This window comes from Amblyomma mixtum, chromosome 2 (genome assembly GCF_055824585.1).
Source record: "Amblyomma mixtum isolate Tamu chromosome 2, ASM5582458v1, whole genome shotgun sequence".
Lineage (NCBI taxonomy): Eukaryota > Metazoa > Arthropoda > Arachnida > Ixodida > Ixodidae > Amblyomma > Amblyomma mixtum.
Genome location: NC_143013.1, coordinates 153858080 through 153884789, shown reverse-complemented (window position 1 = coordinate 153884789; position 26710 = coordinate 153858080). Strand labels below are relative to the sequence as shown.

Below are 26710 nucleotides of genomic sequence, written 5' to 3'. Positions count from 1 at the left end.
TGTTGATAATCTTATCACGCGCGTTGCGCCGCACGAACAGTTTTCCATTTTTCACCCAGGCAAACTTGTATTCCTTTTCGGTAGCTTTAGTTTTCATGAGCCACAGTAGCTTTTTGTTATGGGCTGTCAGGTTTTCATTCAAAAAGATTTTCGAATCTGCATCCCTTAGTTCTTTCTTTTTTGCAAGCCATTTGTCCCTGACCACGCGTGAAACAAAACGTACAAGCACTGGAGCTGCCTTGTCAGCATTATTTTCGTCCTTTCTTGTAGGAAGGCGGTGTATTGCTTCTCGGAAAGCGGCGGAAGGTCGAGATCATTAGCCAAAAGGTTCAGCTTTTCTAGAAGGTTTTCGCTGTTATGCTTCTGCAAACCGTGGATTTCAAGGTTTTGTCGCCTTGAATATTGTTCAAGGTTGTTGACTTCCCTTTTCAGCTGTTCGATTTTCCCTTCTTTTAACTTTGTCTCGAGCTTTTCCACACGCTTTTCAAGACCGGATATGTGTGCACTTTGTTTTTCCATACGTGCTATGACTTCATCATATTTTGTTGACATCAATTCTACGGATTTCTCAATGTCATCCACAGTTGTTTTTATAGTCTCGAGTGTTTCCAGTTTCTCTTTGATTGTGAAAACTTCTGCAAGCATGCGGCGAATCTCTGCAATTTCTTGGGCAAGGTCTACTGTTGCCTCAGTGCTGCTGCAACGAGATTTTGTCGCTTTACAGGTTGGACATTTCCAAGCTTTCTTCGTGGCCTGCGACATTTTCTTGCAGGCATTTTCGGCAACACCAGAGCAGGTGCCAATGTGGTAACAAGATTTACATTCTGCACATGTTAGGAAAACCTCGTCATCAGTCAGTGAAACTTTACATGAGAAACAAGTATCCATCGTGCAGAAAAAAAAAAACACCCTTCACTCAGCAGCAGTGGCAGCCATTTAAAAACTGAATGAAAAATGGAGACTAACCTGTAACAATTTCTGGGATCAGTAGGCGATACGTTTTCTATGCTACCACCGCTGCAGAGTGAATGCGGTAGTCGACGCTTCTGGGTCCCTTTTGTAGCTGCCTTTCGGTGACGTAACGACCCGAGGTTTCCGGGAGCCAGTCAGTGGGCGTAGCAGACCGGCATACTGCGGTGACGGGGCAGTGCTCCTGTTATCGTTGACGACGTAGTACCTGTAACAATTTCTGGGATCAGTAGGCGATACGTTTTCTATGCTACCACCGCTGCAGAGATGAATGAACTATTCGCTGCGGAGCTGAGGAAAGAAAGGACCGCTAGGGACGGCCCGTAAATTCGCACGGCAGAGGCCGCCTTATTAATTCATGACGACGATGCACAGCGCGAGTGACCCTCAAGGGACATACCTGTCCCACGACCTTGGTGGTGCTACGGCAATGTTCCCGCGAAGTGATCTTGGGCATGGATTTCCTTAAAAAGCGTCAGGTGATCATCGACCTGCGATCCAAGCTGATCACACCTTCCACAGACGAGGCCATCCTGTTACACCCCGCTCAAGCGTCATCGTCACCGTAGGCGCCAGGGAAGCGATTAAGACTGAAGCCTTATCGAAGGGAGCATGCAGTAGCTTCTCCACCGAGGAATCGGCATCGCAAGAGTAATCGCACATTTCCGCAATGGAAAAGCCGAAGTACTGCTGACTAACTTCATCCAAGAATACCGGCAGGTTCGCAGTGGAACGACGATTGCTTCCCTCGACGAAATATCCGACGTAGGAGACTTCTTCGCCCTCTCCGACCCATCCGTAAAAGATTCGCCTGACCAAGAGAACTCGCGCACTTTCAAATAAAACCCAGCCCTGCCTCCGAACAGTTACGACCAAATCCGCAGTCTCCTTCGAAGCTACAGCTAGTGCTTCTCGTCATCGCCGAAGGTGTGAGAAACGCCGATTGCCAAGCATCGCATTGTAACCGACCAGCACGCCCGAACTGTAGGCCAAAGCACTTACCGAGTCTCGCTGCGACAACGACAAGCCATCCGGGACCAAGTGGAAGAAATGCCTCTGGACGATGTCATCCAAGCTTCAAACAGCCCCTGGGCCACACCGGTTGTCCTAGTGAGAAAGAAACACGGCAGACTTCCCTTCTGCGTTGATCACCGTCGCTTGAGCAACATCACAAGGAAGGACGTCTACCCCCTCCCCCGCATCCACGACACACTGGACCGGCTCCGCAGCGCTAACTCTTTCTCATCGATGGACCTCAATAGTGGTTTCTGGCAAATTGAGGTGGAAAGAAGAGATCGCGAGAAGACCGCGTTCATTACTCCAGACGGCCTCTTCGAGTTCAAGGCGATGCCCTTTGGTCTCTGTTCCGCACCAGCGACGTTTCGTCGAGTAATGGGTACAGTGCTGGCAGACCTGAACCGGCAGATTTGTCTGGTATATTTTGATGACGTCGTTGTCTTCGCCTCCAACTTCCGGACACCCCTGAGTAAGACTATATAAGGGCGAAACCGAGGTTGCACTTAAGATCGTAAGATGAACTCTTATTCTGTTCATGCTATAGCCTCGTGTGCAGTACTGTTCTATGCTCTTTATATGATGGATGTGTGAGGCTAGGTGTATGTACGCATATACACACTCGTGTTTGTGTGTTTTTGCGTATGTGTGGAGAAAAATGTCACAGGGGATGACGGCTTCAGATTAACTAGAAATTGCAGCAATAAATATGAATATACCGCCGAAAATTGCATTGAGCCCCGCCGCGGTGGCTCAGTGGTTATGGCTCTCGGCTGCTGACCCGAAAGACGCGGGTTTGATCCCGGCCGTGGCGGCTGAAACTTGATGAACGCCAAATTCTATAGGCCCGTGTGCTATGCGATGTCAGTGCACGTTAAAGAACCCCAGGTGGTCGAAATTTCCGGAGCCCTTCACTACGGCGTCCCTCATAGCCTGAGTTGCATTGTAACGTTAAACCCCAATAATCCAAACCAAACCACACCAAACCAAAATTGCATTGGTAGTCGGTCCATCTGGCACAATACGAATGTGTTCCCAAGATTTTTTGCTTTTTTACCCCAGCCATGATTCGGATTGATGTGTTCATTCACCCCCGTAATTTCAACATGAATTCAACATAAACGCAATGCAGCAATTTTATTGAGAATGCTCAACTCTAGCACGTGGCCACTCTTCCAACGAGTTTCAACTCGGCCTCAATAATTCACCAACACTGGTCACAACAAAAATTCAAAATGGCGTGTTGAGTCTGTTTTATGACTTTAACACTGTCTCAAGAAGCATTTTTGTAAGAGAGTGCGCCCAGAGCTGCAGAAAAAAGCTGCTGTCGCAATGTTTCCGCCACCGGCCGATAAGAAAGCTGTGCGCAGATTCATTGGACTGCGCGCGTATTACCGACGATTTGTCAAGAACTTTTCGCGCATCGCCGAGCCACTGACACACCGTACAAAGACAGACGTGTCATTTAAATGGGAAGCGCCGCAAGTGGAAGCCTTCAAGGAACTTCAGCGTCGTTTACAGTCCCCGTCGATCGTCGGGCACTTGGATGAAAACGCCGAGACTGCATTTCTTACCGACGCAAGTAGTGTGGGCCTTGTCGCTGTCCTCGGTCAGAAAAGTGACTGAGTGGAGAAATTCGTCGCATACGCTAGACATTACCTGCCCAAAGCCGAGGCCAATTATTCGAAAACAGAGAAGTGGTGCCTTGTCATCTGGGCTACGTCGAAATTTCGCCCCTGCCTGTACGGACGACCGTTCAAGGTGGTCAGCGATCACCACGCGCTGTGCGGGCTTGCCAGTTTAAAGGACCCCGCTGGCCGCCTCCCTCGGTGGAGCCTGCGCCTGAAGCAGTTTGATGTCACCGTCCTTTAGATCTCCGGACACAAGCACTCTCACGCCGACTGCCTGTCACGAGCCCCTGTAGATGCAGAGCAGCCAGGCGACAATGAGGACGCCTTCGTGGGACCCATCAGCTCCAGCTGTTTTGCACAACAGCAATGCTCGGACCCCGACCTAAAATGTCCCATTGAGTACTTGGAAGGCAAGGTTTCTTCACCGCCACCTCGTTCAAGAGAGGATTGTCTTCGTTCTGTTTACAGAATGATGTCCTTGTTTAGAACTTTGCAGCAAACAAAACAGCCTACCTTCTTGTTGTAGCTGCAAGTCTGCGCGGAGAATTTTTTCAGGCTTCACACGACGAACCGACAGCTGAACATCTCGGGTTTTCTCGTAACCTCCGCCGCATTCAAGACAAGTATTGCTGGCCACGAGTGTCTGCCGATGACGCACAGTATGTGAAACCCTGCCGACTTTGTCAGCAACGAATGACCTCGCCGACCCGACCAGCACGATGTCTGAATCCCATTGAACCCCCTCAAGGCCCTTTCAGCAGATCGGCATGGTCTTGCTTGGCCCTTTACCGAAGCCAACATCTCGAAATACCTGGATCATTACAGCAACTGACTACCTGAACCGCTACACCGAGGCAAAAGCCCTACCGAACGGAACACCAGCAGAAGTCGCCAAATTTATCATAGAGTGCATTCTTCTGCGACACGGCGCCCACAATGTGCTCATCACGGACAGAGGAACAGCATTCATGGCGGAACTGACGCATGCCATCCTGCGTGAACCACAAACCAGCCAGACAGTGCAGACTAACGCACTGTCCGAGCACCTGAACAACAACATCGCCGATATGCTCGCCATGTATGTCGATGCGGAACACAAGACCTGGGACATTACCCTGCCTTACATCGTCTTCGCATACGACACCGCGGTGCGAGAGACCACCTAGAAGACGCCTTTTAGGCTCGTCCATGGCAGGGAGGCCACGGCCACGGCAAACAGTGGGCAAACATGTTACCGAAGTAAACATTGACGCCCCTTACCTTTAACACGCAATAGAAGCCTGAAGACATGCCAGATTTCGGATCAAAGAACAGCAGCGATCCGACGCCAGACCCTGCAACCTCAGAAGACGCAACACTGAATAATAGCCAGGAGACAGAGTCGGGGTTTGGACGCCCATTTGCCGCCGCGGATTGAGTGAAAAACTTTTGCGCCACTATTTCGGCCCGTACAAGGTCCTTCGTCGGCTAGATCAGCTGGACTATGAAGTCCTCCCTGACCAAATGACTGCATCCCAGCGACGCCGCGCACTACCAGAAGTTGTCCATGTCGTCCGTCTAAAGCCCTATTACGCGCGCTAAAGCACGTTGTGTTTACACACTTAGCGTTTATTTTTACACACTCCATTTTAGTTGTTTATGGCCACTTTATGTACTAAAGCATCGGGTCGATGCTTCTTTGAGAGGGGAGTAACACCGCCAATGCGTGTAGCTTTTGTTTGTTCATTCTTCAAAGCTGCGGGCACGCCGCTTTATGGCTTTGTTTTTGATGCAAGACGCGCCTAGATTTATCTCGATTGATCGCATCCAGTCGAAGCCGATTTTACGTTGTCCCATAATGTTCTAGTAACTTTCCAAGCTTTATCTCGAAAGTTCCCCATCAGCTTTAAAAAGAGCATGGCCGAGAGCGGTGGGCATTCTGTTCAGACGATCGCCGAGCACGCTTGTTGCTACGCCACCGCCGAGTGATTAAGTTCATTGCGGGCGCAAGTCAGGTCAATTAACGAGCTTCGTTTAGGAGCAATTCTCATTGTTTTGCTTCTCGCAGCACTGCAGTCAAAACTATGTGACAATATGTATCTATGTATGTATGCACACACACACAAACACGCACACGCACACAGACATACACATTCACATACACATACATACACATACACACGCACACATACACACGCACACACATACACGCACACACATACACGCACACGTACACACATACACACGTACACACGTACGCACATACATGCATGCATGCATGCATACCTACATACATACATACATACATACATACACACACACACACATACATACATACATACATACATACATACATACATACATACATACATACATACATACATACATACATACATACATACATACATACATACATACATACATACATACATACATACATACATACATACATACATACATACATACATACATACATACATACATACATACATACATACATACATACATACATACATACATACATACATACATACATACATACATACATACATACATACATACATACACACATACATACATACATACATACATACATACATACATACATACATACATACATACATACATACATACATACATACATACATACATACATACATACATACATACATACATACATACATACATACATACATACATACATACATACATACATACATACATACATACATACATACATACATACATACATACATACATACATACATACATACATACATACATACATACATACATACATACATACATACATACATACATACATACATACATACATACATACATACATACATACATACATACATACATACATACATACATACATACATACATACATACATACATACATACATACATACTCCCCGCAGGGAGGCGTCTGCAGCATGCAGACGTTGGTGAGTGGCGACACCACGGGGTTAACCCGAGCATCCGCAGGGACATCCCCGCAGGGGGATGATGGTGAACAATGCGTCACCACGGACTCGAGCATCCGCGCTTAGCCGTGCGTGGCATCGCCGTGTCCGGGGAAAAGGGGATCCTGGTGGTTGAGCCGATGCCGAGCGTTTGGACCCTTAAGGCCCCTCGGCGGAGGCAACATACCACTTTGGCCCCAGCTTCCTGCAGACGGCACCTCCGGCCTGACCCGACCGGAGGAAATCGGCAGTCGCCTTTTCCTGTCCTCCCCTCTATCTTTCACTTTCCTATTCCCTTTCTTACAACTTTCCTGTATCCTCCTCTCTTCTTCGTTTTTTCCTCATTTTCCTGGCGGCGAGGGTTAACCGTGTGTGACCAACTACCCTGAGTTGAGTCATATTAGGTTATAGTTAAGGTGTACAGCTGGCGTGGGCAGGACTTTCTTTCAAGTTCCTGTCGCGTCCCCTTGTTGGACTCCATGGTGGGTGGCTGGCACCATGACCGAAAAACATCAATTTTTTATGGCTCCCCCCCTTTCCAAACCCGATCGCTCTCTTAAAAGAGTGCGGAACGAAGCATCAGACTTTTTCATGAAAAAGAAACCAACTTTCACTAAGTTTCATGTTATACACAGTAACTGTGAACAAAAGCAAGCCCGTATCATATCCCCATTTCTTGTTACCAAATGCCTAACAGATACCTTAGGGCCTGGCTACAAGGTATCCAAAATGTCAAGCGGCGACCTACTCCTCGAACTACGCGAGAGCATCCAGTGCTCGAAACTTGCAAACATCGATTCCATAGGGGACATCTCTGTCTCCGTGACTCCCCACCGATCCCTCAACTCAGTCAAAGGCGTTATCTCCGAAGCTGACTTTATCCACCTAACAGAAACGGAAATGCTTCAAGGACTATCCGAACAAAATGTAATAGACGTCCACAGGATCAAAATCCGCAAGGATAACAAGGAAATAGACACTAAACACATGGTCCTTACATTTAACACCAGCACCTTACCCGAAACAATCGAAGTACGATACCTGAAAGTCAACGTAAGACACTACATACCCAATCCCCGTCGCTGTTTCAATTGCCAGAAGTTTGGCCATGGCTCACAAAGCTGCCGCGGCCGCAAAACCTGCGCGAAATGCGCATCAAAGGACCACCAGTCTGAGGAATGCGACGCAGCACTACGCTGCGCAAACTGCGAAGGCGACCACGCTGCGTACTCCAGGGCGTGTCCGTCCTGGAAAAAAGAGAAAGAAATCATTACCATAAAGACAAAAGAAAACATTTCATTTAAAGAAGCCAGAAGGCGTTTTGCAGTTACAAATACATTCTCCTTCTCAGCAAAACCAAACTTCGCTGATGTGGTGCGCAGGGGCGTAGCACCACACAGCACTCCGGCACCTGCCGAGGCCAGTGTCACTGTGCCTGCAGCAGGGCCACCCACGCCCCAGGCAGGGACAGCGAAAGCTGCTCTGCCAACTCCAAGCCAGGGAGTGCCGGCCCATGGGTCGACATCCCGCAGGACTTCCCCCCGTCGGGGGAGACCTGACACTCACACACGCGCGCCTTCCCCGCGGTCGTCCAGCACCTGTCGCGAGGTGATGGACGTATCCCACAGTCCGCCTGCTTTAGAGCGGCGGAACAGCTCTCTTGAGCGGAAAAAAGGCAGGGCCACTATAACGGCCCCAGAAAATAAGTAAACTCCCAATCGTTCCTATCCCAAACATAAATATGGCTTTTCTAGTTCAGTGGAACTGTAGAGGAATGTTGAGGAACTACAATGACATAAAAGATATCCTAGGGTCAATCTCGCCCGTAGTCTTATGTCTTCAAGAAACAAATCTAGGTCCACAACATACAAATATCCTGAAACATTATAAAACTTTTAGACGCGATCGTGAGCACGCAAATAGACTATCTGGAGGCGTTGCGATTGTCGTACAAAGCGGCGTCCCTGCTCGAGAAATCACACTCAAAACAAAACTTGAAGCCGTTGCGGTCAGTGTTGTCAGCCATAAAACAATTTCTATCTGTTCTGTATATATTCCTCCACATTTTACATTAACAGTCCACGATTTACATGAACTTATCAATGAACTTCCAGAACCGTATCTAGTAGTTGGGGACTTCAACGCTCACTCCCCTTTTTGGGGAAGCGAGCGCTGTGACTCTAAGGGTCAAATAATCGAAGATTTTATCATCACAAACAATGTATGTCTTTTAAATACAGGAAAAGCCACCTACTGCTCCCCTACCTCGGGGAAAATGTCCTTTTTAGACTTGTCATTTAGCTCACCTTCTGTTTTTAATGATTTTAAATGGGATATCATTGACAACCCATACGGCAGTGACCACCTCCCTGTACTAATCACTTTAATATCCCCACCAGAAATAATCCCCACAAGGCCACGGCGCTGGAAGCTTCACCTCGCCGACTGGTCACTTTTTAGAGCAAAGGCAAATTTAGAAAATATACTTTTAGATAATCTCTCCATCGACCAGATAAACGAAAAGTTCACTAATTGTATCATAACTGCCGCACTCACAGCTATTCCTCAGTCGTCAGGAGTGACGCGACAAAACCATAAAGTATGGTGGACAAAAGAATGTAAAGAAACTAAAAAACAACAAAACAGAGCTTGGGGCAAATTCCGTAGGTATCCGACACATGAAAATCTCTTAATTTTTAAAAAGGCAAAAGCTAAAGCTCGGTACGTCCGTCGCAGTGCCGAGAAAGCTTCATGGCAGAATTATGTTTCATCTATCAACAGTCAGATCCCATCTAAAAGAATGTGGGAGCAGGTTCGGAAATTAAACGGTAGCTTTTCACCATTCACAATTCCGCTTTTAACAACACCTGGCACATAAACAAGCATAGAGGAACAGGCAGACATATTAGGGGAACATTTCACTGCAGTTTCAAGTTCATCACACTACACGCAGTCCTTTTTAAAATACAAAAATACAGCTGAAAAACAGAGGCTACCAACAACTGGAGGTGCAAATGAAAAATACAATAGTCTAATTACCCTCCAAGAAATCAAGAGAGTACTGTCTGCCGGAAAAAAAACTTCTCCAGGACCCGACCATATACATTATGAAATGCTTGCACATCTTTCTGAGCCTGCCATAGAAGCACTTTTAAGATTCTTCAACACAGTTTGGATGTCAGGGAAAATACCTGAAGCCTGGAAGAAAGCTATTATTGTACCGTTTCTTAAACCTAGTAAACCCCCAACCTCTACTAGCAGTTATAGACCCATAGCCTTAACCAGTTGCCTCGCCAAATCCTTCGAAAGTGTCCTAAATATAAGACTAACCTTTGTTCTTCAATCCTGTGAACTGCTTGATATCCATCAGTGTGGATTTAAAAAAGGATGCTCCACTACAGATCACTTAGTCCGCCTTGAAGATACTGTCAGGGAAGCTTTTATACACAAACAACACTGTCTTAGCGTCTTTTTTGATTTAGAAAAAGCATATGATACAACCTGGAGGTTCGGGATTCTCCAGGACTTAGCTGAGCTCGGCATCCGTGGCAGAATGCTCAACTGCATTAAAGACTTTTTGTCTAACCGCTCATTTAATGTCCGCCTAGGCTCGACCCTTTCGAGGGACTTCATTCAGGAAAATGGAGTTCCTCAAGGGTGCATTTTAAGCACAACTCTCTTCGTTGTAAAAATGAATTCAATTAGAAAAATAATCCCAAGGTCCATTATGTACTCCATGTATGTTGATGATCTTCAGATAGCGTGCACATCTTCCAATATATCCACATGCGAACGACAAGTACAGCTTACAATCAACAAAATGGCAACATGGGCAGACAAGAATGGTTTCCGGTTCTCAACACAGAAAACAGTAGCCTTACTTTTTTCACTCAAACGAGGCTTGCACACAGATCCCACATTACACCTAAACCAAACCGAACTACCTTTAAAAAAGGAACACAAATTTCTAGGCATAACCTTCGATAAAAAGCTTACTTTCCTGCCTCACATAAACGCACTGAAAAAGAAGGCGTCGCTAGCACTGAACATACTGAAAGTCCTTTCACGCAAACACTGGGGTTCTGATCGGGTATGCCTTCTACACATTTATCGCTCTGTAGTACGTTCCATTCTAGATTATGGTTGCATAGTGTATGGATCAGCTAGGCCATCGTACTTGAAGCGACTGGATCCTGTTCACAATTTGGGATTGCGCCTTTCAACTGGTGCATACAGGACGTCACCAATAAAAAGCCTGTACGTAGAAACCAATGAACCACCACTTGCAGACAGAAGAACAACGCTCACATGCTCATACATTTTAAAGATCCGTTCCCAGCCTAAACACATCTGTTACCCACTCGTTACAAAGTGCCCATCCCGAACACTATTTACCAACAGACCCCTCGCAATCAGGCCACTTCTTCTCCGCTTTGAACAGAAATGCCAAGAACTAGATATAATGGACACATTGCCTAATATTGCCCGCAAACGTGATCCACTCCCGCCTTGGTACTGCCTACCATCTGTGTGCGACTTCACATTAACACAATTTCAGAAGAAACATACACCGCATGAACAGATATTACAAGAGTATTTAGCACTAAGCGAAAAATACAGAGAATACGAAGCATTTTATACCGATGGATCAAAATCGGCGCACTACGTTGGAAGTGCTGTAGTTCAGAATAATTGGGAAAAAATAGTACGGCTACCTGAGTGTGCATCCATTTTCACCGCCGAGAGTTACGCAGTATTGCTAGCTGTAGAAAAAATAATAAATGAGAACATTCAGAACAGTATCATTTACACTGATTCTCTGAGCATACTAACCTCACTTCACCATAGAAATGCAGTGACACCACTAATTGGTGATATCATACACAAAATAAGTAGCGCCACAATACAGGGACAAGACATAAAATTTTGCTGGGTTCCCAGTCACATTGGAATATCTGGCAATGAGAAGGCAGATGAATGTGCTGGAAAAGCTCGGAACAAAGAAATAAAGAAAGTGTACATTCCTTACAAAGATGGTATGAGGTTGGTGCAGTGCAAATTAAGGAATAAATGGCAGTCGCAATGGAACATCGAAAGAAATAATAAGCTGCATTTAGTAAAACCCATCCTAGGCGAATGGAAATCATGCTCACACCAAAAACGATTCATCGAAGTTATTTTATGCCGTATCCGTATTGGACACACTCATCTCACACACAACTTCCTGCTAACAAAGAAAGACAAACCTGTTTGCGAGCAATGCGGACATGAACTTACAGTAAACCACATACTACTATCATGCAAAAAACTTGAATCAGTAAGGAAAAATATTTTGCTACATTTTACAAAGAACATATCCCATTTCATCCAGCGTTGATTTTAGCTGAACATGCACCTGTTAGTATGCTTGATGTTTTTAGCTTTTTAAAGGAAGCCGGTGTTCTTCAAAAACTGTAATGTTCTTACCCTGTGCTTCTCTACTTAAAACGATACACCTCAGCCACTTTCTCAGTCCTGAGAAGGAGGCTGAGGTTTTTATCTGAGTAGTTGGTGGCCTCGAGATCCTTGACAAGCCAAGGATGTCCACGGAGGTTAACCAACTTTTAAAAGCTTCTGCAAACAGCTATTTCTAAAGTGTTTGTATTTAATCAGCCAGGTAATAAAAATAACTTTTAGGCCCTTTACACCACCGTTTTTATACACTTTGTTTTCAAACTTTGCTCGAGCCAATTTTACTAAACCTTGTTCTTGGCGCATGATAGCCTTAGTAGCTTATGCGCCATTAAACACAACACAACACAACACAATACATACATACATACATACATACATACATACATACATACATACATACATACATACATACATACATACATACATACATACATACATACATACATACACACATACATACACACATACATACATACACACATACATACACACATACATACACACATACATACATACACACATACATACATACACACATACATACATACATACATACATACATACATACATACATACATACATACACACACACACACATACATACATACATACATACATACATACATACATACATACACACACATACATACACACATACATACATACACACATACATACATACACACATACATACATACATACATACATACATACATACATACATACATACATACATACATACATAGATACATACACACACACATACATAGATGCACACATACATAGACGCACACATACATACACACATACACACATACATAAACACACACACACACACACACACATACACACATACACACACACATACACACACATACATACATACATACATACATACATACATACATACATACATACATACATACATACATACATACATACATACATACATACATACATATGTGAAATCAAATCAAATATTTATTTTCCTTGGAATAAGGATGTGGCAGTCGCAAAAGGCTGCTCCAAGTGGCAGCTTGACGAGGCGACTGCCCCTACATCTTGGCAGCAGTTGACATCACATCGTACATAGTTCTCATGCATTTAAAAACGATAACTAAAATGATAACTCATACTATGTTATTAAGCAGAAAACAAACAACGAACAGTAACATACATGAAAGCAAGAAAAAAAGGAAAAATAAAAATACAGAAAAAGATGCAAAAAATACAAAGACAGGAACTCACGCAGGCTTCTGTGCATTTGGAACACAGGTAAATTTCAAACTTCAATATAAAGCGGGAGGTTATGTTGCAAAACATTCTTTCACAAGAACAAGGTCTCCAAGCATTTTTTGGAAAAGCGACAGACATCTATTCGAGTTATTAAACTTGTTTACTAGCATTCGCAGATTATATCGTAATGACGGCAAGGCGTAATTATTTTCGGTGTTGGAGTGTACCATTTGTTTGTCAATCGAGTTGCATACATACTCGGATATATATGAAGGGGACGCATTAACAAAGTAATATCACTCCTGAAGAAGATCGGTCTTCCGACCAAAACGTCGAGTCGAATAAATATGTCTCCTTTAGCAAAGCGTATACTTCGCTATATACTCTTGCAAGCAGTCAAGAACTTTATGCTCTCGCAACCTATATATATATATATATATATCCACTTTGTAGAATTTCTTATATGGGGTTTTCACTGACATAAGAGCACAGTTCGCCCAACGAGAGAATATAGTAACTTTTTAAAGAACTTTATTTTGCCCCTCATGAAATATCTCAAGATGAATAAAACTGCGTTGGAAATGTTCAGTGGAGTGAATTGTTAACTTCGTCCCTCACCACAGATACTTTCCAGAAGTTAAATCGAACTACGCTGTTGAAAAGCTCGCAAATAAGACGATTGCTTTCAGTTGCACAAAAAAAGTCAAACGATACTCGGCTTAGAAGCGGGAAACAAGATTGCTAACCTCCAGCTCTCCTGGAAAAATAATGAATGATTGAATGAATGAATAATCCATGGTAAGGGATGTACATGGGTTGATATTACCCCTGTTATGCTGTTTACTTTCTTCTGGCTCATCGATATTCAACATAAACAATGCAAAAATTTGTTTACGAGGACGAAAAGCTGGGATAGTTGGTAAGGGTTCATGCTTAAGCAGCGCAGTAAACCGGACGAAAGAAAGACAACAAAGAATAAAACCTAAAACCCAACTGTGCATTCACACCATAGTCAAACCATTATACCTTTTTTAACAAAATTTGAAGATTATCTTTCAAAGTAGACGGCACTCGCTTTTCCTCTGGACCGCGCATAGTTGCCAAGAAAGTCTAACTCCTTATCAGCCAAACTGATAGATGGTGAAGAAACAGACTCATCTGCTTCCTACCTGATCACAAACGCCTCCACCAGCTCCCTACGAATTCTTTCAGGTTGATTAAACAGGAGACTTGTCTTGTCTATGTGGGGGAAGCAATGAGCATTTGTTCGAACATTGCAGATGGGTGAAAAAAAGACCGGGGTCCTACAACTTCGCACTGCATTGCAGTGAGTACTACGGTTGCTTCCTCCCCTTAGAAAAGACAAATTGTCTGTTTGATCACCCTGATCGAATGTGTAGGGGGCCGGTGGAGGCCTATTGATGAGGATGGAAGGAGATGAGTGTGTTGCTTCACCATCTGTCAAGTTTGTAGATAAGGTGATGGGCTTCCTCGGCAACTGTGTGAGGTCCAGAAGATATGGAAATGCATTCTACTATTAGAAGACAGTCTTCGAATTTTGTTGACAAAGATGTCATGACTCGACTGTGATGTACACGGTTGTCCACTTCTACCTTGAAGACCGCTCTGCGTGGACAGCGGTCCGCGGAGCACCTCTCGCGGGCGCCTGGGGAACTAGAGCGCATGCGCAGTGAGAGCTGTTAGTGGGGCCTCCTCTACGTCGTCTGCTACAGCGCGGCGGCTCCGCCAAGGCGCGCTTGCTTTGCGGTAAAGCTGACTTTGCTCTTGCTGCGCGCCCGAAAATCGAGAGTCCGGCATGATGAACGAGAGGCGCAGCAACCGCGCTTGGTTCTGTGCAGCATGTGGTATATCGGTGGCAGTTGCTTCTCGTGATTTTTTTTTCGTGCGATTACAAAAGCAAGGCCTGTCACGGGCAAAACTGGCTTCCTCTTTCCAGCAGTGGCATTGAGTTGCCGTGCTGGAATGGCCGCCGCATTCCGCGGACTTGAATATTATCTAGAACTTGGAGACATGGGAGGAACTCAGGGCGAACGCGGAGCTCTTCCAGGTAGGATGAGGGCGGTGATCGAAGTTGGCGGAGATGCCGCCATCTTCTAGACGATTCATAGCAGCGCCAAAGTCATCGCAAGAGTGCATGTGCTTTCGTTCATCCCGGCTGTTAAAAGCTGTCACGGTCATTCTTCGTTAACTGCCTACTCTAAGTCAAGAAGCCCATTAACCGTCCCTTTTCTTGTCTTTAGAGTTTCGCATTTGCTGTCCACTTCACCAATAAAGCATGTCTACCTTCTTATCTATCAGTTTTTCCCAATTTCTGCCGGTGCACTGCTATAGCGTTCATAGTCGCTTTCCATCAATCTCTACGGCGCAATGCATTGATCAGTGACTTAGCAGATGCCAACTTTGAGCTGACGAAAGCAATAGTGCGAGTCGCGGGCGTATTCAGGCTGCTCGGTACCAAGCAGCTGAGCAAATAAGTTCTGGAAATGTCACCACAGCTTGGAGACCTCGCTCAGAGATCGAGCAAGTTTTGCCCGTGACAGCGTTTAGTTTTGTGATAGCATGAAAAAAACACACAAAAAAAAGAAAACACGACAAGCAAATGCCACCGATATACCACTTGCTGCACAGAACCAAGCGTAGTTGCTGCGCCTCTCGCAGATCATGCCGGACTCTCGATTTTCGTGCGCATAGCAAGAGCAACGTCAGCTTTACCGCACAGCAAGCGCGCCTTGGCGGCGCCGCCGCGCTTAAGCAGACGACGCAGCAAAGGCTCCACCTACAGCTCTCACTGCGCTTGCGCGCTAGTTCCCCAGGCGCCCGCGAGAGGCGCTCCGCGGAGCGTTGGCCACGGAGAGCGGTGTTTAAGGTAGAAGTGGACGACCGTGAACATGAGCAGTATGGTTTCTAGGTTTTAATCTTTGTTCTTCAGTTTCTTGTGTGCTTTACTCTGTCCTTCGCCTTTATATACTTTCTCAGAATAAGATAACCATTTGTTAGCGTTCGTGTCGTCTCCAGTCTTCCTTTTGCCGTGTTTACTGCGCTGCTTAAGCATGAAAAACTTGTTTATTGCGAGATGTTCAGATTTCACCCAAATTATTTATTGTAGCAGCAAAAAGAAGAATTTACGGCAAGAGCCGCGAAATGAAATGACTTCGAAATTAATGTGAATCACCGATGTATAAGCTACAATCCACCTTGTCCACCTTATTTTAAATCCACCTACAATCCCACCAAACAACCCAGTGCGTCGTCGATTCGGGGTAGAGGATCAACACTCTTGCATGTATTCTGGTTGAGACAGCGGTAGTCCACATTAAACCGGATGGAGCCATCTTTTTTCGTCACCAGGATAACAAGAGAGGCCCAAGGGCTGTGAGACGGCTGTCTGATGCCGCGCTGCAGCACGTCGTCGACTTTGGCGTGGATGACGCGGCGCTCAGTGGAGAGACGCGGTGCATTCGCTGGCGGAAGGGGGCGTGCGTACCTGTGTAAATTTCGTGAGAGGCGGCCAGCGTACGGTCCAAAGAAGGTTGGGGAAGGTCAGAAGACATCCGGAAGCGTTCGAGAAGTGTCAGTAGCTGGTCACGTTGAGTGGGCGGAAGGTCGGCAGCGATGGCGCGATGAAACGCGTCGAAGGCAAGCGAATGGGCGTAGTCTCACAACAGGCCAGGGCAACAGCCTTGGGGAAGACACGGTGATCACAGAACTCGTAGACAAGAGCAGGGTCCAGTTCTTCGATACGGCCGACGCATTCGCCGCGAAGGAAAGACGACGGGCAAGCAAAAGGGTTCGAGTCATGGATGGCAGAGTGACCATCGGAAATCGTGAGAACGGCGAATGGAATCCGAGACGGTGATGGCGGGTGGCAGCTGCGCTGGGTGTGAAGAGTGCAGCTCTGCTGAGGGCAGAGTCCGATCGGAGCGGAATGATGGCAGAAGATAAGGCAGGGATGTCGGTGTCGGCAGCTATGAGAAGCTTATCGGAGCTCACAGGCAGGTCGCGCAAGGAAATGTTGCACACGGAATATAGCGCAAGTTCAGCGCAGGCACAATCAGTCAGTCCACTGTTGGTTGAGAGGAAGTCTCAGCCGAGGATGACATCGTGACAGCCCTCACGTAGCACAACACACTCGATGGGTTGTGCTACGTCGTTGATAGAATAGAAGCACATGCGGTGCAGGCTCCGATGGGGTGGATGCACTGCGAGCTGGCCGTACGGAGTGATAAGTCACGCAGGAGTGTCGTCAACAGGAGCGGCGAAGAGAGTCACTAATCACCACCACAGCAGCGCCCCTGTGAACGAGCGTGATAACAGGGACGCCTTCGACAACAGCCTGGATCACATCATCCGGAGGAAAAGGAAGACTTAACGGGTTCGCAAAAGACGCAGTTGTGGCCTCCCGTACTGCGGCATTCAGTTTTGCTCTGTGTGGATATCCGGTCGCCGAACAATCAGGAAATTGAACGGTGGCAAGAGCAAGGCGAGCGACGAGTCGGATACTGTGAGCGAGGCACGAACGAGCGATAAGAACCACTGGGCAAAGGTGGCTCAGGATTGTATCCGCACGGGCGCACATCATCGCCAGACGGAGGGAACTGCTGACGGCAAAGAAGTGCGACCTGGCCTGAAAGCCTATAAGCGTAGCAGATGGGTCGGTTGTCGGCGGTGCGCCAAGGGTTCGTAGGGTGTCGTCGCGTGCGAGGAAACGAGGCTGACGGCGGTGGAATGGATGGGGGTGAAGCATATTAGGCAGGATTGCTGCAGTAAGCGGGAGGAGCTAGCGAGCACAGAGTCCGGTTGACGGCTTTAGCATAGGTGAGCGTTGCTGCCACAGGAGCAAGCGGCTGCTGGATGGGACTGTAGCGACCTGCTCCTGAACAACACGGTGGATAGTCAGCGAAAGGGAGGGCCTAGGTCGTTCTTAGGGCAGACAGAGTCTTGAACGTTATGCAGAAGAGAACGCTGGCGCGTGACTTTCACCGAATGAAATCTTTGACGGGCTGCATGAACAGGGATGGCTCAGAAAACGAGGGACCAAGGGACAAGCCAGCAATACCCTCGGTAAACGCACCAGACTGCCGCGTAGAATCGCGTTGCTTCCATAACTGGCCAAAGCTTTGGCACAGCTGGATTAGGGTCCTGACGGAGGTAGGGTTCTTCGCCAGGAGCATATGAAAAGCGTCATCGGTGATCCCTGTAATAGTGTGGTTAACGTTGTCTGTCTCGGACATCGAAGGGTTGACGCGCTTAAACAAGTCAGCGAAGTCTTCAATATAGCTCGTGAAAATTTCGGCCGGTAGCTGAGATCGAGCACAGAGACGTTACTCGGTGCGGAGTTTCCCATGGCGGGACGGTCGAAAACGTCGGTGAGGCTCGTCTTAAATGAAAACCAGGTGAGTTGGTCTGCTTCATGGTTAGATAGATAGATAGATAGATAGAACTTTTATTCACGTCAATTGCCAGACAACATAAATCAGGCCTACCAAAGCCTCAAAGGGCTTGAGTGGCAGCGCCTGGCAGACAGCTAACATTGGCAAAACAAAGGAAAATAGAGACGTTGCAATGAACTTTGCAAAAAAAGAAAATGGTCACCAAACAGAATGAAACAAATATATAACTATTACAACATCAAGACAGATTACAGTGATTTGAATTTAATACAGTAAATAGCTGAAATAACTACGGGGCAGGAAGCAACACGGAGACATACCGCAAAGTTTTTTTCAGGGTGTATTTAGTTTTCATGCGGAGTACAGTAGGAGGCAAGCTATTGAAACAGGCAGGTACATAGTAATGACGTGTGCGCTTACCATACCGGGTTGAGGAGCGAGGAATGCAGTAGCGGTATTTTGGTCTTAAATCCCGAGCAGGGACATATGGAACGGTGAACTGACTGTACCAGAAGTGTTTTAGCACAATAGTTTCTGTTAATAAAGAGTTAAAACTTGGAAGCTTTAGTCTTCTAAAAATATCAATGTCATTACCAATGGACAGGTCGTAAGCAATATTCTTTAGAAGCAAACGCAAAAGCGAATTCACCCTATGTTGCCAGCGAACCGTGCAGTGACCATAAACAGTAATTCCGTACCTAAGTACACTATAGGCTAGAGCATGTACAACACATTTACGGACAGAAAAAGGCATAAAATATCTAATGTTATACAGGACACACGATACAGCACGAAGCCTTTGGCAAACAAAAGAAAGGTGCGATTTCCAAGAGAGATCACTGTCGAAGGTCAGGCCAAGATATTTAACCGAATGCGCATATTCAACTGGTACACAGTTGCAATTAAGACAAGAGGAAGTATGCAAATAAACAAGGTCAGTTAATTCAACTTGTTTTAATGGGTTATGAAAACAGATCAGTTTTGTTTTAGAAGTATTAACATTAATAAGATTAAATTTAAACCAGTCCATGGCTTTAATAGCAGCTATCTGTAATGCTGTAACAGCATCAGTGTATTTCTTTGCACATGCAACAATAACAGTGTCATCAGCATACTGAAACAGTAAAGATGGCACACTGTTAGCAAGGTCGTTAACGTAAAGATTGAATAATAAAGGACTTAATATAGAACCTTGCGGGACTCCAGAGGTAATTGCCGTGAAATCGCTATGGAATCTTGAAATCGACACATATTGGCGCCTATCTTGTAAAAAGTTAGTAAGCAGTTCCAAAAACGAACCTCGAAATCCCAGCGCAGAAAGTTTATCAAGCAAAAGAACGTGGCAGATGCTATCAAAAGCCTTGCTAACGTCCAGAAAAAGAGAACATGCGACTTGATTCTTATCAAAAGCTGAATTTAGCACGTCAGAGAATTCTTCAAGAAGAACCGTTGTTCCTTTTCCTGCTATAAAGCCGTACTGACAAGGTGATAGAACACTGTGCGTATTCAAAAAATTCGTCATGGTGAGTAATAGATGCTTCTCAAAAATTTGGCCAATGCATGGTAGAATAGAGATAGGTCGGTAATTACTCATAATGTTTCTGGAGCCACCCTTGTACAAAGGTATAACTTTAGCAGTTTTCATTGAAGCAGGTATTATACCAGTAGAAATGATAGTGTTAAGGATAACTAGTAGAACACCTTTAATTACTTCAAAATTTCTGCACAATTCAGAAATCGTGAGGCCGTCATGACCAGGAGATTTGTTACGTTTAAGACTGAAAAGTATACACCTTAAATCACTTTCAGTAATATCAGGAAGGAAAGCAGATTCCATCACACTGAGAGGCATAGGACAGTCGGTAGGAGGGGTTCGAGATGCGCCAGAGACCAGAGAAAAAAAATTATTGAAGTCATTCGCAATGCTCTGTCCATCTTTATGAAAATGCGAGATGAAATATGTATCATTGTAGATAGCAGCGCTCCCTCCTTTCAGACTATTCACCAATGACCATGTTTTCTTGCTGTTAAAACGTGCGTCATTAAACTGAGACCTAAAGTGGTTGCGCTTGGCCAGACGGATCATGGCGTTAACACGGTTTCGTTCATGTTTAAACTGCAGTCGTAACTGAGAACAGTTTGGGGCACGTCTTGAGCGAGCCCAGAGCAGATCCTTCTCTTTAATGGCTGCCAATATTGCGGGAGACATCCACTTATTGTCTAAATTTCGTTGTTTAACATTCACCATGCGGGAAGATTCTGCTTTGTGTGAACGAAAAACATCGACGAACCGATCATATAGGTCCGCAGGGGACACACTGTGTATAAAAGAATCCCAATCATGCTTTGCTATTCTTTCGTCAAGACGCTTATAATCAAGTACTGAGACCTTTTGCTGGCTGTGCATAGATGCAGGATGGCTGGAACTATCTGTTAACGAGCAACAAATGAAATAGTGGTCTGCAAGCTTGACCTCAACCACAGCAGACCGCACCGACAGGTTTTGAGAACGCACGTTGATGTGGTCGATGCAAGACGCGACCAGCTGCCCAGCTAAGTATTCCTCACGTGTAGGGCTGTGGATTGTAGTCGCTAGCCCCCACTTTGATAAAGTGTCCAGATAATCTGCGACCGTTGACACAGTGGGGCGTAAAATATCGATATTCATATCACCGATAATGCACACGTGTTCTTCGCGGGAGAACGATGATAATGCAAAATCTAGCTCAGCTAAAAAGATTCGACCGTTACAACACGGAGGGCGGTAAATTGTGAGAAGAACCAGCGACAACCAAGGTGTACTTAGGCGGAGCGCAACTACTTCTGCTTGAGTGAAAGCAACACTAATTTCAGAAACGGACCAAGAATCCTTAACAAAAACTGCGATTCCTCCTCCCATTCTTTGTAAACGAGTGTAAGAATATAACTGGTAGCCTGGCAGCGAGAACTGTAGTAACACGTCTGACGAAGCGTTCACTTCCGTGAGAGCAATGACGTCAAGACTTAAGTGAAAAGGGTGAATTAACGCACAAAAATGGTCCCAGTGTTTCCGTATACTGCGAATATTAACATGAGTAAACTGAAATGAATTGCCTGTTTGATACTGAAAGAACTTCTGGACTTCAAAAAAATCGGAACACTTCACGAAACCTGTATCAGACATGGTTATGTTAGTTTCTCAAGATCCGAAAACTTGTTGATGCGAATGAACGAAACAATATACAAATACAAATACAAATACCTTTATTTAAACATCAGGGATGTTAGGGGGTGCACCCAAAAAGCCTATGACTGGCTTGACAGAGGGGCGCACCCCCGTACATAAAAACCGGCAGCAACAGAACACGGACAGAACAATAAAAAAGACTACAGTGCATAGGTAAATATCATTCAATAAAGGTTAGTGAATATCCTCTTGAAATTATAGATAGTTGAAGTCTGCAAGATTAACACGCAACGCTCAAAGACACCGGAAAATGAACTAAGGATAACAATCACAAAAGAAAACGGGATAAAGGAGGAAAAAAACTTGCAGGAAGAAAAAAACCGTACCGTTAGGTCCTTAGGGCTCATTGCGCCGATTAAGAAGAATTGGAATTATATGTCGCAGCATTTGAAGACCATAATTAGTACGGAAGGATTGCACATACCAGATGTCATTGTTACGCGTTGGGTAGTAATTAGTTTTCGGCCGTAAGTTAGCTGTGATATCAAAGAATGCGTCTTGATTTTTCCGTTTTCTTTCATATCGTTTAGTTAGCGATAGATTATATAGTTCGTTAATAGAGTTATTTTTAATTATGCGAAAAGAGGTTGAGTGTGAGCAGTAAACGGGGCATTTGCAATGATACGAATGACCTTTTTCTGAAATTTCTGTAACCGATATGTATTTGACCATGTTGTTGTACCCCACACCAGATGACAATATGAAAGGTTAGATAGAAATAGTGCATTATAAACTAACAGTCTGACACTCAGAGGTAGTAAAGAGCGGACTTTGTATAACATGCCTGTGCATTTTGCAAGTTTTTTAACCAGATTGTCGATGTGTATGTCCCATGAAAGATTGCACTGCAGTGTCACACCTAGACACTTTACTGACGGCGCTATTTCAGTGTTTTGAGAACCAAGCGTTAGTGCAGGTAAATGTTCTAGTGGTTTGTTCTTAGATCTAAAAAGTACAGCTTTAGTTTTGGTAGCGTTAATTTTCAACAAAGATTCAGTACTCCATTCGACCAGTTTGCGCAGAGTTTCATTAACGTTTAATGTCAAGTCAATAAGTGTTTTAGCCCTAAAAATATGCTGACACCATCTGCATACATTATATATTTAGCGCTGTTGTCAATGTTCACAATGTCGTTAATGTAGATGTTAAACAGTGTAGGTCCAAGAATACTGCCTTGCGGCACGCCAGAATGAATGGATCTAAAGTGCGATGAAGAATTGTTAATTACAACCCATTGCTGGCGGTGCTCTAAATATGTTATTAAAAGCTGAAGAAATGTGCGGCGAAATCCATAGTGCTCAAGTTTATGAAGTAATATTTGGTGATTTATGGAGTCGAATGCTTTGGAAAAATCCACGAAAACACCGAGAGTTAGTTCTTTTTCTTCACATGACTCTAATATAATTTCCTTCATGATTAATAACGCTGTTTCCGTTGATTTTACTTTGACAAAACCAAACTGGGAAGGTGATATGACTTTGTGTTTGTTAATAAAGCTTGTAATGCGCACTTGTAAAAGCTTTTCGAAGCATTTCGAAAAAACTGGCGAGATCGATATAGGGCGGTAGTTGGAGAAATTATTAGCGCCTCCTCCTTTAAAAATGATGGTAATCTTGGCAATCTGTAGCTTTTTCGGGAAAGTTCCAGAGGAAAATGCCAAGTTTATTATGTGTTCTAATATTAGAGCAAGTATGTGGGATGTATACTTCGCTGGAAGTATTTGGAGGTCGTCTATGTCCTTACTTTTACTATTTTTCACCGACTGTAAGACCAAAAGAACTTCGTTAGTTGTAACAGGGGTTAAAAACACGGTTTGGCTGACCTTTTGACTCAAGCTGTTGAGGTATTGGTTTGGTTGCGTGCTGTCTGCAATGGACACGAAGAAATCGTTGAAAGCATCTGCTAGTTGAGAACCGGACAAGTGAGTGCCGTCTGTGACTATTTCATCTAGTACAGTCTTCTCTTTTGATTTCAGCAAATTATTGAGTCGCCCCCAAACAATATCAGAGTGCTTCATTACATCGTCGTTAAAATGGTTACTCATGTAGTTTCTTTTGGCTTGCCGATTGATACTGTTGGCTTTATTTCTCGAAGCCTTAAACTTCTTTAGATCGTCAATATCTTTTGTTTTTAGAAAGCGTTTAAAAAGTGTTTTTAATTCGTATCGCCTTTAGGCATTCCTTAGTTATCCACGGCTTACGTGCCTTCGAAGCGGACATTCTGGTTTTGTATGGAAAAGACTCACAATACAGCTGCTTATAGGTGGCTATAAAAATACCGTAAGCTTCATCAACGTGGGTTTCCTCGTAGACGCTGCTCCAATTTATTTGCGACAATTTTTCGTAAAATGTTTGTAAAGTAGTCTGGTTTATGTCTTGAATACGCATAGCAAACCTTTCTGCAGGTTTGTTATGGGGGACTATGAGATTTGTAATTAAATAAATTGGCAGGTGATCACTAAGATCAGCTGCCAGTGCACCGGATATTGACAATTCATCACATGCATTAGTAATGAAGGTGTCTAGTAACGCTGATACTTCGGGCGTAATGCGTGTTGGTTGATTTGTGATACCGAAAAATGCGTTGGTTTCTAGTATAGTGTAGAATTCTTGTTGAAGTGTTGACTTTTCAAGCAAGTTTATGTTCAAGTCCCCGCCTAATATGAGTGTGTATTTATGATCATTTACCCAGCTGAAGTACTCGTCTATAAAATGGAGAAATTTGTTACTGCTTCCGCCGGGTGGGCGGTATGTGACAGTAAAAAGCAAGGAATATTAGATTTTAAGGTAAGAACCTCGTAGTCATCGGTTACCACACAGAAATTGTCAAGTAATTCGCATTTTAAAAATGTTTTCGACAGCATCGCAACGCCCCACCTCTTTTAGAGCTCCGGTTAAGAAAAAATGTAGAGCATTCAGGTAGATTAAGAACAGCAGAGGCTATCGTACCATGTCTCAGATATCATGATAACGTCAAACGTAAAGCTAAAGCTGGAAAGGAAGGCGCATATATCATCGCTTTTGTTTCGAGCTGATCGAGCATTCAGATGCTGAAACGAAATGTTACTGCTTTTTATCTGATAACGGTTGCTCAGCTCGTAAGGTGTCAAGAAATCGTAACTTGAAGCGTTCACTGATGCCATGACCTCAGAGACACGGTATGTTGCAATCTATTAACGGTACTGCGAAGAAGCCAAAAGAGTTGAAAAAAGGAAGTTTTGAAAAAATGCAAATGTAAACTGCAATGGGCATGCTGATAGCATGGCACAGAAACAATTCTTGTGACTACGTCTGTGCCAAAGTTGTACACTTTACAGGGCACGTCACAAAAGTCAGTAAATTTTAAATCTACATAGAGGAAAAAGGCACTACAGGCACTCCTAGTACAGCCATTACACAGACATTTACAAACCTCATTAATGGCTAGTCTAGCATCGCAAGCAGAAACAAGGGTTGAGATGACGAAGCAGTAAACAGCTGTTTTAAATGTCAAAGTGTCAAAATCTTTATGCCGAAAAACACAAACAAGAGAAGTCATATTCACATGTTTCCAGTTGTTACACTTGTCAAGCAACGTTCTATTTTGGCAGTCCATGTGCTGATAACAAAAACGCTTAAGCGACCTTCGCCAGGTCCGCCTCACAGGTAACATGCAGGATTGAAGAGTTGCCACTTTTGCGCATTAAAATCTTTCCTTGCGACACCCACACGTATTTCCAATTTTTCTCCTTTTTGAGCTTTCGAGCTTTACCCAGCAGCACCTTGTTCTCGACACACAAATGCTCATTTATGTACACGAGGTCGCTTGTGTCAAATCCCAGCCTATCTGCTTTCAGAGTTATCTTCCGGGCAGCTGACAACAACTTTTCACGAGCAGTTCTTGAGAAGAACTTTACCACAATGTTAGGTTTCTCCTTATCTTTCGAAGGCACACGATGCACTACGTCAATGTCACCGTCAGTGACACTTGTGCCCAGACATTTTGCAATGTCCGCAACGGCCTTGTCTAGGTCTTCATTATCTGCGACCGGATTTCAAGGTTCATGCTTCTACTATATTGTTTCAGCCCTATTATCTCCTTCCTTGCCTGTTTAAGTTCCTCCTTCACCTCTTCGTTTGCCACGCGACATTGCTCAGCTTCGGCCTTCACTCCAGCAAGTTCCACCCTGTAACGCTCAATATCCCTCTTGAATTCTTCAAATCCATCATTCATAAACCCAATAGAGCTACGAATGCCACCGAGTTCAGTGTGAATTTCAGTACTTGAAGCATCAACCTTGGCTACATCTTTTTTTATTTCTGTGGCGAATGCATCTAGCTTGACTACGAGTTCGGTAAGTACCTTCACAACTTCTTTGGTAGTGCTAGGTTGCTTTTCCAGAGCCTTTGCAACATCCCCTAGGGCGCCCTGCTCAGTTCTCAGCATAGCTGAACGGCGAAGGCCAACAACTAAAACAGCACACCAAAGAAAGTTCTACGACATCAAAAATGGACACTTGTGGCAGCAGCAGCGACGAGACAATCAGGTTTATGTCTAGGAAGCTTTATAAGAAAAATTTCAACCAACCTGAGAAATTGCAGGAAGCTGATTAGGTCCAGTCCGTACGCCATCGCCGCTGCTGCCAGAATGACCAAAATGCTCCGACGAATACACCGCCCCCCGAGGAAGTGATAATGGTTCGCTGATTTCTTTAAACTTGCATAGATGGCAGGCGCGTTGATTCAGTCAAGTCTGCGATGCGCTGATGATAGACGCCCGCTCCTCGACCAGGCAGCAGCACGGCCTTGGAAACTTGCAGTTCACTTGAGAAGCACGAGC

At 44.7% G+C, this 26710-nt stretch overlaps 1 long non-coding RNA gene and 1 pseudogene across 3 annotated transcripts; both read right to left on the bottom strand.

Moving 5' to 3' along the window:
* Window positions 1-323: 323 nt before the first annotated feature.
* Window positions 324-26710, bottom strand: LOC149361321 (uncharacterized). Of its 3 annotated transcripts, XR_016288943.1 has the most exons (5): window positions 26459-26710; window positions 11281-11328; window positions 7635-7812; window positions 1972-2076; window positions 324-1177 (listed from the first exon to the last, which is right to left on the bottom strand). It is a non-coding gene; the product is annotated as an uncharacterized LOC149361321 (long non-coding RNA). The 3 variants fall into 3 exon arrangements; XR_016288941.1 differs by lacking the exon at window positions 11281-11328; XR_016288942.1 differs by lacking the exons at window positions 324-1177; window positions 1972-2076; window positions 11281-11328 and having other exon boundaries at window positions 6822-7812.
* Window positions 25506-26437, bottom strand: LOC149361322 (uncharacterized; annotated as a pseudogene).